We start from the raw sequence: 19,241 nt of genomic DNA, 5'->3' as shown, positions 1-19,241 counted from the left end.
CCCACAACACTGTAGGGCAAATATCGGTGCCCACAACACTGCTTGGGTTCTGACATACCTGTTGGTACTATCCTGTAGGTGTGTAGGGTACGGTCCTCGGTATTGTTGTTGACTTTTGAGCATCCTGCTTTACTTGCTCCGCCCGTTTTCTGGTCCTTACCGAGTGGGCGTCCCCGGTCGGTTGGTCCCAGTCAGCTACAACTATGCCAGTTGGAGAAGAGCTGTAAGCAGAGGTTAGGTGTATCCTCGATGGAAGAGGCGGGCCAGAGTAGGAAGCGGTGTTTTGGCTAGGCCTTCCGGTCGGAGAGGCGGGTCGGAGTCAGAAGCGATGCCTTCCGGTCGGAAAGGAGGGCCAGAGTCAGAAGCGGACGTCATTCCTCTTTGGCCAGGCCTTTCGGTCAGAGGCCGGTTCGCCCTTCTGTCATGTTTGTTAGGTTTTTGGGCTGGCCTAGAAGTTGCGCGTCCTTCGCAATGTCGTCTGCTGGGTTGAGCTTTTGCAGGGAAGCCGGTCCATGAGAGACCCCGGGTTTATGAACCCAACAGGAGCCCCCGAGCCCCCGGACGATTCATATAGAATTGTCTAGGAGATTTTTGTCTTAACGGTAGGTGCGTGCGAGCGTACCCGTGGGTGTAGCCCCTGGGTGATTCGGGTAGAATCGTCTGGGGGTTTTTGTATTGCCAGCGGAGGAAGTTTTTGTTTCGTCAGCGGGTGTAGCCCCCGAGCCCCTGGGTGATTCGGGTAGAATCGTCTGGGGGTTTTGTCAGCGGGCGTGAGTATGTGTTGTTTTGGTGGGTGTAGCCTCCCTTTTCCAGTTCCATCATTTCCAAGAGCGTGGTCCCGGGCGTTTTGGTCATGACCGAGGGACTGGGTGAGACGGAGTTTTGTTTACCGGGGCGTTGGGCGCGCCAGGGGATCGAATGAGATGGACTCACGGACCCAGGCGTCGGGTGCATCATGGGATCAGGTGAGTCGAAGTCGCAGATCCAGGCGTTGGGTGTGCTGAGGGATCGGGTGAGTCGAAGCTTTGAATCCAGGTGTCAGACGTGTCATCGAGGCATCAGGTGCGCCGAGGGATCGGGCGAGTCGGAGTCACGGATTCAGACGCGGCCAAGGCATTGGGCATCTTGAGCCCCTGAACCCCGTTGGGCTTGGTAGGGGTCGGTTGAGTTTTTGTGCGTTACCTCGTCCATGGTTTCTCACAACCGGAGGGGCTGAGCTAACGTCGCTTGCCTCGATGGCTCGAGTGACGCACTCGGTGAGCTTGCTAATGGGTATGTTGGGGTGAAGTTTGGGTCCGTTGTTCGTGACGGGGTCGGCATAGCCCTCAAGTGGCACTCCACTGCTCCTTAACCTGCAACCCGACAGATGCCTAGGTCATTCCGGAGACCGACTCGGGTGGCCCGCTGGCCTCCCCTTGATGGAGATTCTGTGGATTTGGCGAGGTTAGGATCGAACGAGAAGGTCAAGATGACCCTGTCTGCTTTGGGGCAAACTGGGCAAGGGCTGCTCGGGGCCCATCTACATTTTCTCCCGTGACTCTATTTGACATGAGGCGGCCTCAAGCCCTTCGCGGGCCAGCCTTCGAACCCTAGTTGGTCATTGCTCATGTTGAATGAGGCAACTACTACTTCGTGACGCAACACGGAGGGTTGTGATGCATTTAACTACATATGCAATGCTTTGGATGTATGGAATGAATGAATGCGTGCATGGATGAATCAATGCTCATATAAAGAAATAGTAGGTGTTGGCAATGTTACCTTGATGTTTTGGAGTGACGGGTTTTGAGGAGCTCCTATCAGATATGTCCGATCGGGATCCACGCTTATCGTTTGTGATAGAGTCGGCATGACCCACATGGGACGTCCCTCTGCTCCTTACCTGTCTCTCAGTGTTCTCCTGAGCCATCCGATCGACTCAGGAAGCCCATTGGTCTCTCCTGGCGGAGATCCCATCATTGGGCTTTTCCAAGTCCTGCCTAGGAAGGCGGAGGGCCGCCTGCGCGCAGTGGCACCTTGTTTCTTGCGCCCAGCATGCGGTAGTGGTGGGCCATACCCAGACTACGTCTCGTCTGACTAGGCACCGTTCCATTGGGTGGGGTGCGTCCCATCGGTCAGGGTGCGTCCCATTGTATCCTATCTGCATTTAATGGGGGATGGGAGAGGGGTTTTCACCCCTGTCATTTCACCTTTCCCCAATCGTTGCACCTGCTGTGCCTCTTTCTTTAAGTAGGGGAATTGAGAGGGCTTATGTTCTGTTCCTTCGCCTATTCCTCATCTGCCACCTCTTCTCATCTTCCTTCTTGCCAAGAGCGTTTGAGTGCCATGGCGGTTCCTAGGAGAGAAAAGGGGAGAGCGAGGGAGAGGAGAAAACTCATAGATCCATTTGCGAACCTAGAGTGCAATGTCAAGCTGGAGGTCATCCGTCGTGAGGGAGTCAGTGCTTGATGCTTTTGCCGAGAAGGGGTTTCTACCGCCGAAGGAGGTGGCGCACTGGAGGGCTCCTAGGAGGGAGGATTTCCTGCAAACTCAGGCCAATGAGGTTGTCTCCTTCCTCGCCTTCCATGAGCGTGGGTTAGGATATCCCACGCATTGGTTCCTATGCAGGCTCCTCAATGAGTGGGGTCTAGAGCTACATCACCTCAATCCGACTAGGGTGCTGCATATCACCGGATTCATCATCGTGTACGAGGCCTTCTTTGGGATGGACCCGCACATGGACTTTTCTGGTGGATGTTCTTTGGGCGAGCTTTGTCGGAGGGGAAGCCACTCATGATCGCACCGGTGGGCGGCTTCACGCTGTAGAAGAAATCGAGCGTGTCGGGCTCGTACCCCATGTATACCCCCTATGATTCCAATCGGGGATGGCATGGGGAATGGTTCTACATCAGGAACCCGACGGAGGCGCTGTTCCCGCCTTTCACTGGTGGGAGGCCGAAGAAGCTAGAGAGCTGGTCATGGGGCCCCGCCAACTGGTAGAAAACGAAGGTGGAGATTATTGAGGCAGAGCTCTAGAAGCTCATGCGGCGTGGCCTTGATGGGGTGCGGGTGTTCCATACCCTCTTCCGCCGTCGGGTCACTCCGATGGCAGAGAGGATGCGGCCGATGTGGAAGTACAATGGCCCAACGGACCCTGATCGTACGTCGTCGGAAGGGCTACCGAACGACGAGGTTTAGAGTCGCCTTGATCGGGTGCTGCAGCTGAAGCCTAGAGAGACCCTTGATGGAAAGCCCGAACCTCTCAACTCCATGATGGTATCCAAACTGGTATGCTCCCCTCTATTTACCCCATGTTCTTTTCCCTTTGCTTTCCTATTTTTTGATTGAGTCGCCTGTTTCGTGGGGACTTGGAGTTTACAAGTCCCGGTCGCACCTTCCAAAGGGGCCGGAGGGCGTGGCTCAGCAAGCCGCCCCAAAGGAGGTGGTGGATGCCAAGAAGAAGACAAAAGCTAAGGAGGCTCAGTGGAGGTACCAGAATGAGCAGGATATCATCCGGTGCATGCAGGCTAGGGAAAATAGGAGTGACATTGAGTCAGAGCTTGAGTCGGAGGACCCCATAGGGGTGGGTGATGACATGATTTTCTCCGAGGAGGAGGAGGTCTGGGAGGTTGATGCGACCTCGATGGAGCATCGCGATCCTGTGGCTACGTCTGCTGGTGGAGAGCAGGAGGTAGAGAGGCGCGGCGATGTTCCCACGCTGAGGAAGCGTGCTGCGAGCGTGAACGCCATCGGTGAATGGGAGGCAAAGCGGAAGATGTCATCATGCCCTTCGGCGGCAGTGCCGGCCTTGTCCCCGCCTGCTGTGGATACGGCAGGACAAGCCTGGCGGTCGGAGGAGCGAGCTCGCACTCGTGCATCATTGGGGCCGGCTCTAGCGTGCGACCCGCAACAGGAGGATGCCCCGCCAGCTACTCTAGTCGGCGTGCCCTGAGCCGAAGGTCATGGTGATTCGCGGGCTGAGCTAGAGCCGGTTGTGTCGACTTCCCCAGTTGAAGCGAGGGGGCGTGGGTCGTGGCCCGAGAGTGGTCCTCGCCCTATGGGCCCATTGACGTCAGGTCGGGGCTTCAGAGTTGTACCGCTTACATCTTGGTATGCCTTTCTTTGTTTTTTTTATCTTGCTATTGAGTTTTTTGGAGTATGACTGACCTGTACTTTTTCAACAGCGGTCGGATGCTGACGGGGCTGAGCATCACCCCAACTCCTGTATAGGAGGATTGGAGGCCTACCTTGCAGCGTGTCACGGTGAGTGCTGGGGAGAGCAGGGTGGTGGCGGTGGGTCCTTCCCTTCCGAGGGCGATGCCCCTCGGATCGGTCACCAGGTACGGCAGCAAGCGTGATGGTGGCATTGGCGGCGATCCCGGTGGCGATGGCGGAGGCCACATCAGAGGTAACCCTTGCGACCCCTCCTCCACCGACTATAGTGGAAGAGGAGAGGGAGACCTGGTTCCCTGCCTCGCCGAGCAGATGGTCACATGGCTCACCCTCCCGGTCGGAGCTGAAGGTGTCGGGGGGAGATGTGGCCAGGCTGGAGCCAAAACATCTACTGGTAGCCCGTGAAATGAGGTGGTGGAGATCCCCTCCGATGGCAAAGTAGGTGATGAGGTGGAGCTGACAGCGCTGTCGCAGGAGCTAGCGGTGGTCCAGTCATTGGCTGGGCCTTCCAGCAGGTTCGGGGTGAGCCGTAATCTAGTGTGGCCCTACCCTAGTGACCCAAGGAAGGCTCGGTTCATCCTCCACGATGACAAGGAGGTGGCGCTCTAGCACTTCCTGAGGGAGAGCAGAGTGTCGATGGAGTCCGATCTCACCCAAGCCAAGGCGAGGCTTGAGGAAGTCTGGGAGCGGGTCAAGTCCTTCCATCAGACGGTTACGGTTGACCTACCCCGCGTCACAGAGGTAAGTCCTTTGTGATTTATCCTTGATCCCTTGGTTCCTTGCTGGTTGCTTCAGCGTGTTAGCTCCTTGCTTTGCATGGCTTTGGAGGGGATGTCGTGCCGTAAGTCTCTTTTCCTCTGGGAGAAGCATGCCCAGATGGCCGAGCTCGAGCGCGAGCTGGAGTCCTCCCGCTGTGGGTCCCAAGACCGGGCAGCAGAGGTGAACGAGGCGCGGGCAGCGGAGCTACTCGTGGTAGAGTGGGCGACCATCGCTGAGTGGGGGCTTGAGGCGGCAAAGGTCCGCCAGGCGAAGATCGAGGCGGCGCTGCAGAAGTCCCTAGCGAACACCGAGGCGGCACTCCAAAGATCCCTAGAGACCCTAGAGATGGAGCAGAAGGCTCTGGAGTCAGAGCGAAAGGCCCGATCAGAGGCTGACCAGGAAGTGCTCGCGCTTTGGGGCTAGGTGATTGGAACAGAGGAGGCGAACACCCGGCTGTGCGAGCAGGTGACTCGACAGGCGGAGGGACTCTCCATCCTCAAGAACTCCCGCCTTGGTACGTACCTTCTCTACTTTTCGACGTGTTGGTTTCTTCCTTTAGCTTGCTTCTGAGTTTGTCACCCTTCTTCCAGTGCTGGGTGGAAAGGTGGAGTCATTGGAGTGGGACCTGGAGACGACCAAGGCAATGATTGGTCGGAATGTGGAGGCGCTGGCCAAGTCCCTTGAGGAGCGATGTGCTCTCGAGGGGAAACTTGACTAGATTCACAATGTTGCCTAGCTCGTCGTCTCGAAGGTCTTTGGGTCGGCGCCAAGTACTAGTGCGCCCGCCATCTGGCTGGTGGAGGTTCTGGATGAGGTTCGGGACCTCATCATCGATAGGTTGTTCTACGGAACATCAGAGGTGTTGACTTCGGTGGCGACATACCACCCGGACCTGGACTTCGCCACCATCTGCAGTGGGTATGCCGATGGCTAGAGCATGGAGGACATCCACTCGCTTGGGGAGAGCTTGCTGCCACATGCAAAGTTGGTGGCCAAGCAAGTCTCCACGCAGTGGGTGATGGATGCTTGCCATGCGGACATGGCCAATGGCGCGCGTCAGGAGGATGTTGCCCAGCCAGTGGATGGCGTGGAGCCTGGGTTGGAAGCAGACGTCGCCCCGCCTCTGATCGAGCCAAATGTTGCCTAGTTGGAGGACGAGCAGCCCCTTCCCTCGCCGGTCAAGCCGGTAGTCGATGCCACTGGGGAGCCACAGTAGTAGTTTTAGAGTAGAAATACTTTAGCAGATGTAAAAGATAATGCCGTGGGGGAGACCCCTGTGTAAAGTGTTTTTGTGTATTCATGAATATAGTAGCTGTCGGGTTCATAAACCTAGGGTCCCTCGGGGACCGGCTTCCATGCCACGGCTCGACCCAGGAGGATGGCCTTTTCTTCTTCTGGACCGGCCCAAGAGTCTAAACTCAACAGACCAGAGCACTCGCTTTAGGCCCTGGCCGCCTCCGGCCCATCTTTTTGACCGGAGCACTAGCTCAGGCTCAGGCCAACTCTGAATGGCCTCTCCGATCGGAGCGCTAGCGTCAGGCCCTGGCTACCTTCGCATGGCCTTCCCTCAGAAAGCTTGACTCGAGGACCGCCTCCGACTCCGACACCGTGTCTCGGACCAGGGTACGTAGAAAACCCTGCCCATCGCTATTCTTCGACTGGCGCGCCAAAACCGACTGCAGCCATCCGACCGGGGACACCCGCTTGGAAAGAACTAGGAGGCATACGAAGGAAGGCAAGGTAGGGCTCGCAAGTCAAACCACGGCACCAGGGACCATACCCTGCAGAATAGTACTTTACAACCGCCCTACCACAAATAGTATTGTAGGCGCCCACAATTACCTCTACAGTATTGTAGGCGCCGGTCAAAAACACCCGTATGGTAAGACCCCCCATATGCCTCTGGGCATCAATAGTATTGTGGGCATCGAAATTCACCATACCAGGTGAACGTGGTAAAGTCATGCCTCCAGTCGGCGAGACAGCCTTTTTTTGCAGGTACTGATGTCCTCCAGTCTTGAAGAAAGCAGCTCAACATCCCACGTGTACCTGACATTCTACAGTGACATCAACAGTATTGCGGGCGCTCACCATTATCCTATCCCCATCGGCGTAGGCAACAAGGCTTAGAAACGTCCATACTCACTCTCCCTCTCACTTGTAAAGCCATCCCCTTCTTCTATAAAAGGGGATGTGCTCCCTCCAAACACAGACGATGAACCCAAGTCGACTTCTTCAAGTTCAGGTTCATTAGATCAATAGCTCGCAACCCCTCAAGCACACGCTAGGACAATTCATTCATACCATAGCTCTTGTCAATCTTGGCCCTTCCGACCGGACCGACCGGACACCCCGTCTCTCTCTCTCTCTCTCTCGTTCAGTCGTTTGTAACCCCACTACTAACTTCGAGCACCTGGGCTCGGGAATAAAGTCACCGACTGACCCACACTGGACGTAGGGCACGTTGCCTGAACCAGTATAAATCCCATGTCATTGAGTGCTAGACCACCTCCGATCACAATATACAACAAAACTACAAATATTTACTAGTTGGTCACTTTCTGCACCGACAGTTGGCACCGTCCGTGGGGAAGACGTTGTACGTTCAACACTTTTTTGGTAATCGGATGGCCCATTTCTCTACCACCCCCGCCATGGCAGGCCTAGGCGATACGATTCGCTTCATCTCGATGGAATTTCCTGCACTCTCACCCGCCGAGATGTGGGTTCCACCTGTCTTCGAGCCTTCCTAGGCCTTCCGCTTCGGAAGCCTAGACTTCACCGCCGATCGGCTCGGTGTACTCCACCTCCGCGAGGAGACTCACGACCCAGCACCCATCGAAGGGACGTCCTCCATCGACTCCAGGACACGCGACTCCAATGGCTCGGCATCTGTGCTTCATTCTGAGCAAACTCTCTGCTCAAACCCCGCTGTGAGTAATATATATGTTGGTATTTACTTACTACATTCTATCTTCCACCGAATACCCGGTGGGTTACCGTTGTCCCCGTCGCAGCCGCTGTACAGCCGGTCCCCCTATGGCCTCATGTCTCCCATGGACGTGTACGCCCGGGGGCTCCAGTGGATGCTGGCGTCGCCCCCTCTCACATCTAAACTTGTGGGGATGGCGGACTACGGTCCCAGCTGTCTCGACTTCATGGACGACGACGTCAGGAGTGATGACTCTAGCATCGGCGATGTGGCACCAAGCCACCGTCCATCCCGTGAGTGTGCCATGACGGACGCTCTGGAATGGTCGCTAGGGGTAACAGAGTCTGCACGGACTCATGCCCCTCCGGGCCCTCATGCGGAGACCTCTGAGCTCATGCACAAGCATGGGGAGGATCTACGACGACGGTGGCCGCATCAGCCACCAACTATGCCAGCGTGCTTGGCGCACCATGCTGTGCCCCGTGCGCATAGACCAGCGAATGGCGCCCGGGGTCACGCCTATCAGGTCCAGCACAACACCTCGAATAGGGGAACTGATCCCCCGCAGTTTGCTCGGGCCAGCCAGAACATTGCCGCCACGGCAATGCTCCTGCGCAGCTTGTCCGAGCTGAACGACCCTCGTGAACAGGCTATCCACCGGAACCTCCAGGCACTGGTGGAGACCGCCGTCGTTCAACAAGCGGACAATTCCATATCATGACGCCGACTCGCGACCTCGCTCCCCATCCGGGGAACAGAGACGCGACAGATGGGGCACTATGCCCTATCACCGTGACAACCACCAAGTGTGGCGTAGGAAGCCACAACGGCACCTCGTCTTGACTTGATGACCGCTCCATGCCGACTGCCCGTCTACGCACGCCTCGGACCGAACCGAGGCACACGCGACATCGACCAGAGTCCCAGCCCTGATAGCCCGGGGCCACCGACCTTCGCCCAACACCTCCAGCAAGCGTCGTTCCCACCGCGCTTCAATGGAGGCCACGGCAAAGGAAAGGCCAAGCGCTAGGATCAAGACGAGGGCCCCTCCACTTAGGGGGGAAAAAGAATAGAAAGAATCACCGCCAACCGGCCAACTCCACATTGGTCACCACGGCTGATCATGCGGGCACACCGTCCCAGCAGGGCCCCTCTGGCCACTTCCACGAGCTCATGGAGAGTCCATGCACCAACCACGACTACCTCGTGAACCACCACTACAAGGACTGCCTGCTCCTCAAGCGCCTGCTGAGGTAGGCTGGCAGGCCAAGAAAAAGAAGAAGGGGGCACAACGGACAAGGATCCAGACGACTGAAGTGATCCGACCGGACGCCTACCGACTAAAGGATAATGACGACGATGCTCTCACCAATCACCTTGGAATAGCTAGGTCATTTTCTTTTCCCCTAAGTTTCAGTCTTACTATTATTTACTTAACGTATGCTCCTGTAAGAGCACCCCAACCCGAACGTTTTTTGGATCGGGGTGCTCGGGGGCTCCACTAGGGGGCACTACTAATGGAGACGGGGATCCTGATCTTCCGTCAGGTGATGTTAACTATCATTGTGGCAGAGAATGACACAACGATCCGGCTTCAGATCAAAAGATCGAACCCTGCAATCTTAGCACCACAACTCCTCTAGTTATCAACCAAGACACGGATCCGATTGACCTCACCAAGAAGGATAATCCCTGCCTGTGCAATGAAGAACATAAGCAAGAATAAGAAAGAAAGCAACCAAATTGCGGATGAATGATTAATCTCACGAGTTGGGTTCTCATAAACCAATGGACGGCGAAACTGTTCTTGACAGAATATTTTAAGTAAAACCCAAACTCTAATGGAGGGGCAGCGGCTGTTTATGAAGACTCTAGGGTCGTGCAAGACCCCTGGACGCGCCCCTAATGGGCCCAAACTCTATACATGGTCCAACGGACCAAAAGACGGTGTCGCAGCACCCTGGCAGATTCTGGACGCTGACTTGTTTCGACGATTCCTGTTGATTCCGAATAGCTTTTGATGTGAAACCACTTGGATTGGCTTCCTTATCAAATTAGATTTCCATCCATATGTGGATCATTGAAAGTAGAGTCCGGATGTGTCCTGGGCGACCAGTTTAAATCAGACTAGTCCTAGAGGCCGAGGCAGACTCGAATTCTTGTTGGACTGGGCCTCCGGCTTGTGTTGGACGTCCTTACTGGTCATCATCACCTCCACCACTTCCTCTAAGCCCTTCATGATCCTCTCCAATGTTCCTAAGCAAGATAACATCATTAGGTAGTAGTCTATTCTTAAAAGTATGAAAAGTATCGCTTAAGAATGAGCTCACCTCTAAATTGAGTTGTCGCTTTCGAGCCCGGGTCATTGGACCTTGCATGACGGTTGGAGGATCAGTGGTTACCTCTGAAGAAGTGATGTCCTCATCATCCTCCCCCTCTTGAATTAGAGTCATCCTCGACTCAAGCTCATCTTCTTCTCCTAAATAAGGTTTCAAATCTACAATGTTAAAGGTGGGACTAACCCCGAACTCGGATGGCAATTCAAGTTTGTAGGCATTATCATTTATTTTCTCAATGATCTTGTAAGGACCAGCTGCTCTTGGCATTAATTTAGACTTACGTAGCTCAGGAAATCTATCTTTTCTTAAATGTAACCAAACCAAATCACCCAGTTCAAGTTTAATCTCTTTTCTTCCTTTACTACCAGCAATTCTATACTTTTCATTCATGCTTTCAATATTTGCTTTAGTTGTTTCATGTAACTTACGAATAAAATTAGCACGCTCTCTAGCATCACTATGTATTCTCTCTGTGGTAGGTAAAGGCAAAAGATCAATAGGAGCACGGGGGTTAAAACCATACACTACATGAAAAGGACTTACCTTAGTGGTGGAATGTTTTGCTCTATTATATGCAAACTCCACATGCGGCAAACACTCTTCCCACATCTTCAAATTGCGCTTCAAAATGGCTCTCAATATGGTGGACAATGTTCGATTCACAACCTCAGTTTGCCCATCAGTTTGGGGATCACATGTTGTAGAAAACAACAGCTTGGTCCCCAATTTATTCCACAACATGCGCGAAAAATGACTCAAGAATTTTGCATCGCGATCTGAAACAATAGTAGAAGGCATACCATGCAAGCGAACGATTTCTTGAAAGAAAAGGTTAGCAATATGAACAGCATCGTCGCTCTTATGACAAGGAATAAAATGTGCCATCTTAGAAAAACGATCAACCACCACAAAAATATTATCCCTCCCCCTCTTAGTCGTTGGCAATCCCAACACAAAATCCATAGATATATCTGCCCAAGGAGTAGAAGGAACCATAGATATATCTGCCTAAGAGGCATATACAAACCATGTGGGTTCAACCGCGACTTAGCTTTTTGACATGTGGCACACCGAGCCACATACCGCTCTACATCTCGCCTCATCCTTGGCCAAAAGAAGTGTGTGGACAGCACCCCCTCCGTCTTCTTGGCACCAAAATGTCCCATCAATCCGCCTTCATGTGCCTCCTACAGCAACAAAAGACGAACGGAACCAACTGGAATGCATAGGCGGTTAGCTCTAAACAAAAACACATCGCTGATCATAAACTTATTCCACGTGCGTCCCTCTCTACAATTAAGCAACACATCCTTAAAATCATGACAAGCGCATATTGTTCTTTAATGGATTGAAGACCAAAAATCCGGCAATCAAGTTGGGACAGCAATGCATATCTTCTAGACAAAGCATCAACAATCACATTATCCTTCCCTTTCTTATGTTTGATAATATAAGAAAAAGATTCAATAAATTCAACCCATTTAGCATGCCTATGATTCAGATTATTTTGAGAGCGAAGATACTTAAGCGATTCATGATCAGAATGAATAACAAATTCTTTAGGCCACAAATAATGACGCCACATCTCCAAATAACGAACAAGTGCATACAATTCTTTATCATACGTGGAATAATTAAGAACAGGACCATGCAATTTTTCGCTAAAGTAAGCAACTGGTTTACCATCTTGCATCAAAATACCACCAATGCCAACTCTACTAGCATCACATTCTAGCTCAAAAGTCTTACCAAATTTTGGAAGTTGCAGCAATGGTGCGTGTGTAAGCTTGTCCTTCAAAGTGTCGAAGGACTCCTCTTGTGCCTCTCCCCAATGAAACACCACTCCTTTCTTCATCAACTCATGCAAGGGGCAGCAATGGTGCTGAAATCTTTGACGAAGCGGCGGTAGAATCCTGCAAGACCAAGAAAACTCCTCACCTGTGTGACGGTTTGGGGAACCAGCCAACTCTTTATGGCTTCAATTTTCATCTCGTCTACCTCAATTTCCTATGGAGTTACAACATAGCCAAGAAAAGAAACTTGATCCGTGCAAAAGATGCACTTCTCAAGGTTACCAAATAAACGTGCATCACGTAAAGCATTAAAAACAGCACGTAAGTGATCCATATGTTTATCAAAAGACTTGCTGTAAATCAATATATCATCAAAGTAAACTACCACAAAATGTCCAATAAAAGCTCTTAAAACCTCATTCATTAAGCGCATGAAAGTGCTAGGTGCATTTGTCAAACCAAAAGGCATTACTAACCACTCATACAACCCGAATTTGGTTTTAAACGCAGTTTTCCATTCATCTCCAAGTTTCATTCTAATTTGGTGGTAGCCACTTCGCAAGTCAATCTTAGTGAAAATTATAGAACCACACAACTCATCAAGCATGTCGTCTAGCCTAGGAATAGGATGACGATACCAAATAGTAATATTATTGATGGCTCTACAATCAACACACATACGCCAACTTCCATCTTTCTTAGGAACCAAAAGTACAGGAATGGCACAAGGACTAAGGCTTTCACGTACATACCCGTGGTCCAAAAGGTCTTGGACTTGTCGCTGAATTTCCTTAGTCTCCTCAGGATTGGTTCGATAAGCAGCACGGTTGGGCAAGGTTGCTCCTAGAATCAAATCAATTTGATGCTCTATCCCTCTCATAGGTGGTAGCCCCGGGGGTATCTCAGCTGGAAAAATGTCCTCATATTCCTGCAAAAGGTTAGTGACAGCAGGAGGTACCAAACTAACAATATCATCAAGTGAAAACATAGCTCATTTGCATACCAAAGCATAGCAAATATCATCATCAGAAATTTCAGCAAAGTCACATTTTGTTGCAAGCATAACACCACCCTTCAATTTAATCCCCTCAACCTTAGAAATAGATGTAGTCTTATCCTTTTTAGGTGGGAAAATAGAATTAGCAACTTGCTGATTTTCAGATTGAACATTATTCAAACTAGCAGTGCGTTCTCTATTAGCTTGTACAATTTGAGCAGGGGTCAAAGGTACCATAGTAATTTTCTTTCCTTTATGCACAAAGTGTATTTATTACTTCTACCATGGTGTGTAGCATCATTATCATGTTCCCAAGGATGACCCAATAAAAGTGAACAAGCTTGCATAGGTACCACATCACAATCAACAGAATCAGCATAAGAACCAATGGAAAATGAAACTCTTCAAGTTTGTGTTACCTTTGCTTTACCAGAATCATTTCGCCACTGAATATGGTATGGACGTGGGTGTGGACATGTGGTCAAGCCAAGCTTCTTGACCAAATCAAAACTCACCAAATTGTTGCAGCTACCTCCATCAATAATGACACGTGCTCGACGGTCGCTGATGACGAAGAAAATCTGGAACAAGTTATGGCGTTGTAACTTCTCAGGTTGCTGGACTTGTGAGCTGAGCACCCGCTGTACAATGATGCTCCTATAAGACGCCATGGCCTCGTCACCAAGGACTTCGCCGTCCTCCTCATCTGCATCTTGGTCTTCTTCATCCTCAATGTTAGAGGTGCTGATGTAACCATCTTCTGTAGTAATATATGCCCACTGACTTGGGCAGTCCTTCTACACATGGCCAATGCCATGGCAGCGGTGGCACTAAATACCCGAAGTGCGTCCCGTCAATGCAACGGATGAGGAACTCTTGGTAGGCACTTGCAAAGAATTTTTACCTGAATCTAAAGGTCGTGCGGGTGGTGCCTTAGGTGTAGCGGAAACTCTAGAGGCTGTTGGTCGCTTGCTTGCTGGTGGAGGCGTCTGAAAAGTGGTTGGCTTGGTTAGCCCCGAAGATGGTGCCGAGCGTGGCATGTATGTGCTGGTGCTGACCTTGCTCTTGCCCTGTTGTTCATGCCCTTGCAATTCCTTTTCTGTAAGCATAGCAAACTGAAACAACTGGTTGACAGTGTTAAATTCTTTATAATCAACAATGTCCTGAATCTCATGCCTGAAACCTGAATAAAAACGACAAATGGCATCTTCGTTTCCCTCCACAACACTACAACGCATCAATCCCTTTTGGAGCTCACCATAGTAATCCTGTACAGATTTATCTCCTTGTTCTAAATGCATCAATTTCTTATGCAAATCTCTATGATAAGGAGGAACAAAACGATCACACATAGCTACCTTAAGTTCTTCCCATGTACCAGGTAAAGCATCCTGTGCAGCTAGCCCATTCCACTAAATAATGGCAAAATCCTTAAACTCACTAGTAGCTTGTCTAACTCTATGCTGCTCAGGTACAAGGTGGGCACTAAACTTTTGTTCTACCATCATCTCCCAATCAAGATATCCCTCAGCATCATAATGACTCGAAAAAGATGGTATTGTGAACTTAATTTTAGCATAAGGATCATCGGGCACACGGTGATTATTACCTTGACGGTGGTGGTGGTGGACACCACCCATACCTGTCGTGTTGCGGCGAAGACGTTGTCGTAATCTCTCTTGTCGGACAGCTGCTCGACCTATGTTCCCATTGGCATCATACTCCGTGTCTTGACCATCGGTGTTGCTACCGGAGACATCGTTGTTGCCCACCACAAAGGTTTCTAACTCAGTAACCTTGTCGGTTAGCGTGGAAATTCGCTTGTCCAATCTCTCCATGCTATTGCCAATGTTGAGCTCAATGAGTGCGTCAGTGACGGCCTTCCTGACGGCCTCATTCATCCTTTTTTGGGCATCCTCTACAACAACTTGTAGTTGCTCTTGACTGACACACTCGTTGAAACCCTTAGGATTATTATCTCCAGTCTGTTCATCTCCTGCTATTGAAAACACAAAAACAGGAACAAACTGGTGAAAGTTATCCCTACCAAATGACTACGTGGTTGCAGTGGTATCACTTTTCACAGCAAGTGGAAGCGTCTTACCAAGCTCTTACAAAGTTCTTACCAACACAAGCAGTGGGCGGTACAACCGACAGCTGGTTCATGATACCTGTGAGGCAGTGGTACCGAAATTGCAAGGCCCTTTGTCTGTACTGATCTAAAGAGTTTGTGGATCTTGGAAGGCAAAGAAAGAGTAATATGTATATCTAGCACACAAGTCAGTAACAGAAAGTAATGCTGAATTATAGTCCAAAGTACTTGTTCTCGTTGCTAGTCTAAAGTGTTGCAAGTACCAGGTGTGTGACAAAAGTATGGTGGATAGCAAGGTGATAGGTGTGAGGAAAATAAGTATGGTGGATGGAAACAGCAACACAAACAAGGAACCAGACAACACACGCTAACACAGCTCACTTTAGTCTTCTCTATGTGCTCCTCTAGATATAGTTCCTCTTTTGCCCTTCTCTTTTTTTCTATTTTTTGGGCTGTCGTTGTTTTTTGGGAAATTTTGACTTTTTTATTTTATTTTTTTGATATTTTTCCTTTACTTAGGAGTACAAAATAAGTAACCACAGAAAATATGAGCTCAAACAAGTGAAAAACGTGGCCTGTGGAATTTTCCGAAAACTGGATCAAAATCGATAAAAACCTTGTGACCACGAAACAAGGATCTTGTGACCACTTTTTGACCAATCTAAAAATTCCGAACCCCGGCAAAGTAGGAGATGGACGGATCTGAAATTTTTTTGATCAATTTGCATATATGGAACGTCAAAAACAGAGTTCGTATGCGAAAACTAGACCAGTTTTAAGAATTGACTCCGAATTAGAGGACAAAACGGGAACAATGTGTGCAAAATTGGTCACAACAGCCAAGATTTGATGAAAACGATGGAGAAAAACATACGAACTGGACTCTAACATGACCTAACCAGCAACAAGACCTCGACCAGGACACAAACTCAACATTACAGACTCTGAAACTAAAATATGCAAAGGCTATGGCGCGGAAGGTTCTAGGACAGGAAAAATGAGTATGGCACTGGACTATGGGATGAATGCGAAACACTCAAACTAGGGAATAAAAGTGAACCTGATGGTATACCTTAGCTCTGATTACCACTTAATGGAGACAGGGATCCCGATCTTCCGTCAGGTGATGGTAACTATCGTTGTGGCGAAGAATGACACACCGATCCGGCTTCAAATCGAAAGATCGAACCCTACAATCTTAGCACCACAACTCCTCTAGTTATCAACCAAGACACAGATCTGGTTGACCTCGCCAAGAAGGCTAATACCTGCTTGTGCAACGAAGAACACAAGCAAGAACAAGAAAGAAAGCAACCAAATTGCAGATGAATGATTAATCTCACGAGTTGGGGTCTCACAAACCGATGGACGGCGAAACTGTTCTTGACAGAATAATCTAAGCAAAACCTAAACTCTAATGGAGGGGCAGCAGTTGTTTATGAAGACTCTAGGGTCATGCAAGACCCCTAGACGCACCCCTAATGGGCCCAAACTCGATACATGGTCCAACGGACCAAAAGACGGTGTCGCAGCACCCTGGTAGATTCTGGATGCTGACTTATTTCAATGATTCCTGTTGATTCCGAATAGCTTTTAACATGAAACCCCTTGGATTGGCTTCCTTATCAAATTATCTTTCCATCCATATGTGGATCATCAAAAGCGGAGTCCGGATGTGTCCTGGGCGACCAGTTTAAGGCAGACTGGTCCTGGAGACCGAGGCAGACTCGAATTCTTGTTGGACTGGGCCTCCGGCTTGTGTTGGACGTCCTTGCTGGTCATCATCACCTCCACCACTTCCTCTAAGCCCTTCATGATCCTCTCCAATGTTCCTAAGCAAGATAACATCATTAGGTAGTAGTCTATTCTCAAAAGTATCGCTTAAGAACGAGCTCACCTCTAAATTGAGTTGTCGCTTTTGAGCCCGGGTCATTGGACCTTGCATGACGGTTGGAGAATCAGCGGGTACCTCTGAAGAAGTGATGTCCTCATCAACTACTATCTCTCTATTTTGTTTACTATTGTGTGGAGAAATTCCTTCCTATCCTAACGAAGGGGTAGTTCATTCCTTTAATTTACCTTACGTAGCTTTGCTTTAAAAATTCCGACTGATCACACCCCGCTCTTTCCTATGGTTACGAACAGCTGAGCCTCGCAGGCCATGCCCTGGGCTCACAAGGTCGCAATCTACCGAACAAATGGGCAGGTACGAGAAAGAAAGAACTAAAAAACAAAATTATGCTAAGGGAAAAAACTAAGGAACGAAGGGGAACAAGCTTCCTCGAACGGAGTAACTCCATCGCAGAAAACAAAACAACATTATAACTGTTAAGCACACGAACGTTTTATACAGGGGCTTCCCCCACAAACTTAAAAACTATCTACTTCCACTAAACTACTATTATTTTTACATGCTACTAGGCCGGCCCGGCGACATCCGACGACGGTGCAACCGACGAAGGCGCGAGCTGCTCACTTCCCAATGGCACGGCATCCGGCTCGGCCAAGACTGGGGCGACATTCACCTCCGACCTAGGCTCCTCGCCATCCGAGAGCTCTGCAGCATCCTCTCCACATGCGCTTTTGGCCAGGTCTTCATGGCAGACGTCCATCACCCACTCGGCGGAGACTTGGTCTGCCATCGACCGTGCGTACAGCAGCAAGCTCTCCCCAATGGACTAGATGTCCGCCATGCTCATGCCTTCAGCGTATCCGCTATAGATGGTGGCGAAGTCCAGGTGCGGATGGTGCATCCCCACCATGGCTAGCACCCCCGACGCTCCGTAGAATAGCTCGGACCTGATAAGATCCCAGACCTCCCCCGGGACCTTCGCTAGCTGGACAGCGGGTGTGCTGGTGCTCGGCGCCGACCCAAAGATCTCCGAAACAACGTGCTAGGCAACATTGTGGATCTGGTCAAGATCCCCCTCAAGAGCACGATGCTCCTCACAGGACTTGGCTAGCTACTCCGTATTTTGGCTAAGCATCGCCTTGGTCATCTCTAGGTCCTGGTCCAGCACCTCCACTTTTTCGCCCAGTTCTGCGAGGAGAGCAATGAGCTCAGAAACAGGCTAAGGGAAAAGCCAACACAACAAAAAAACAAAAAGGGTACATACCGATGTGAGAAGCCTCAAGGGTGGAGAGATCCTTCGCTTGCCGAGCCACCTACTTGCGTAGCTGGGCCACCTGCTCACGCAGCCAGGCACTCGCGTCCTCCGTCTCCATCACCCGGCCCTGGAGCACGAGCACCTCTCGATCCGCCTTCAACCGGGCCCTTCGCTCCACCTCTAGGGCCTTCTCCACCGACTCTAGGGCGGCGTGCTCTGGATCAAGGGCCGCCAAAGCCTCCTGAAGCGCCACCTCGGTGTTCGCCAGGGACACCCGCAACTCCGCCTCAGTCTCCGCCTAGTGGGCCCTTGCCGCCTCGAGCCCTTGCTCGGCCGTAGTCACCCGCTCCTCCGCACGCTGCCCCTCCACCCGCGTCGCGGCTGCCTCGGCCGCCCGGTCCTAGGACTCGCGGCAAGCGGACTCTGCCTGATACTCGAGCTCGGCCATCCGGGCGTACTCCGACTGGAGGAAGTGGGACTTGCGGGACGACGTCTTCCTTATTTCCTACAAAAGGCAAGCATGCTAAAAACAACCGACAACGGATCCAAAGGGTAAAGGACAAGCACCAGAAACTCACCTTCGCCGCGAGCTGCATGTCGCCCTCAACCAACTGCCGAGCAAACGAGCCCGCTTTCGGGCACTTTCAAGCTGCGCGGTCAGCTTGGTGAGTTCTGATACCGTGACATATCCTTGCCCCCCCAAAGATGTCCAAGAGCTAACGCTCCCGGGAGTCCTAGAGGATGAACCGTGTGCTCGCTAGGTGCTTAGGGCAGGGCCACTCTAGGTCACCCTCCGGCACCACCGCCAGGTCCCACGACGACACCACCGGCCCACTAGAGGTCCCAGCCACCGCCTGGACCACCGCCAGGCCCTGCGATGGCACCAACGGCTCTACCATGACATCACTAGCGGGTTGCCGCAATGGAATGAACTAGATCAAAGAAATAGGAAGGAGTAGAAAAGAAGCACGAACAAAAACAAGGGAATGCACCAATGTGGACGCGATCGAGGCGTTGAGCGGTACGGGTTTTCCCGCAACCGTCTCCCTGGGCCTCAGCTACAGCACCCG

Source organism: Miscanthus floridulus, chromosome 1, assembly GCF_019320115.1.
Source record: "Miscanthus floridulus cultivar M001 chromosome 1, ASM1932011v1, whole genome shotgun sequence".
Taxonomy (NCBI): domain Eukaryota; kingdom Viridiplantae; phylum Streptophyta; class Magnoliopsida; order Poales; family Poaceae; genus Miscanthus; species Miscanthus floridulus.
Note: the sequence above shows the minus strand (reverse complement) of the source record.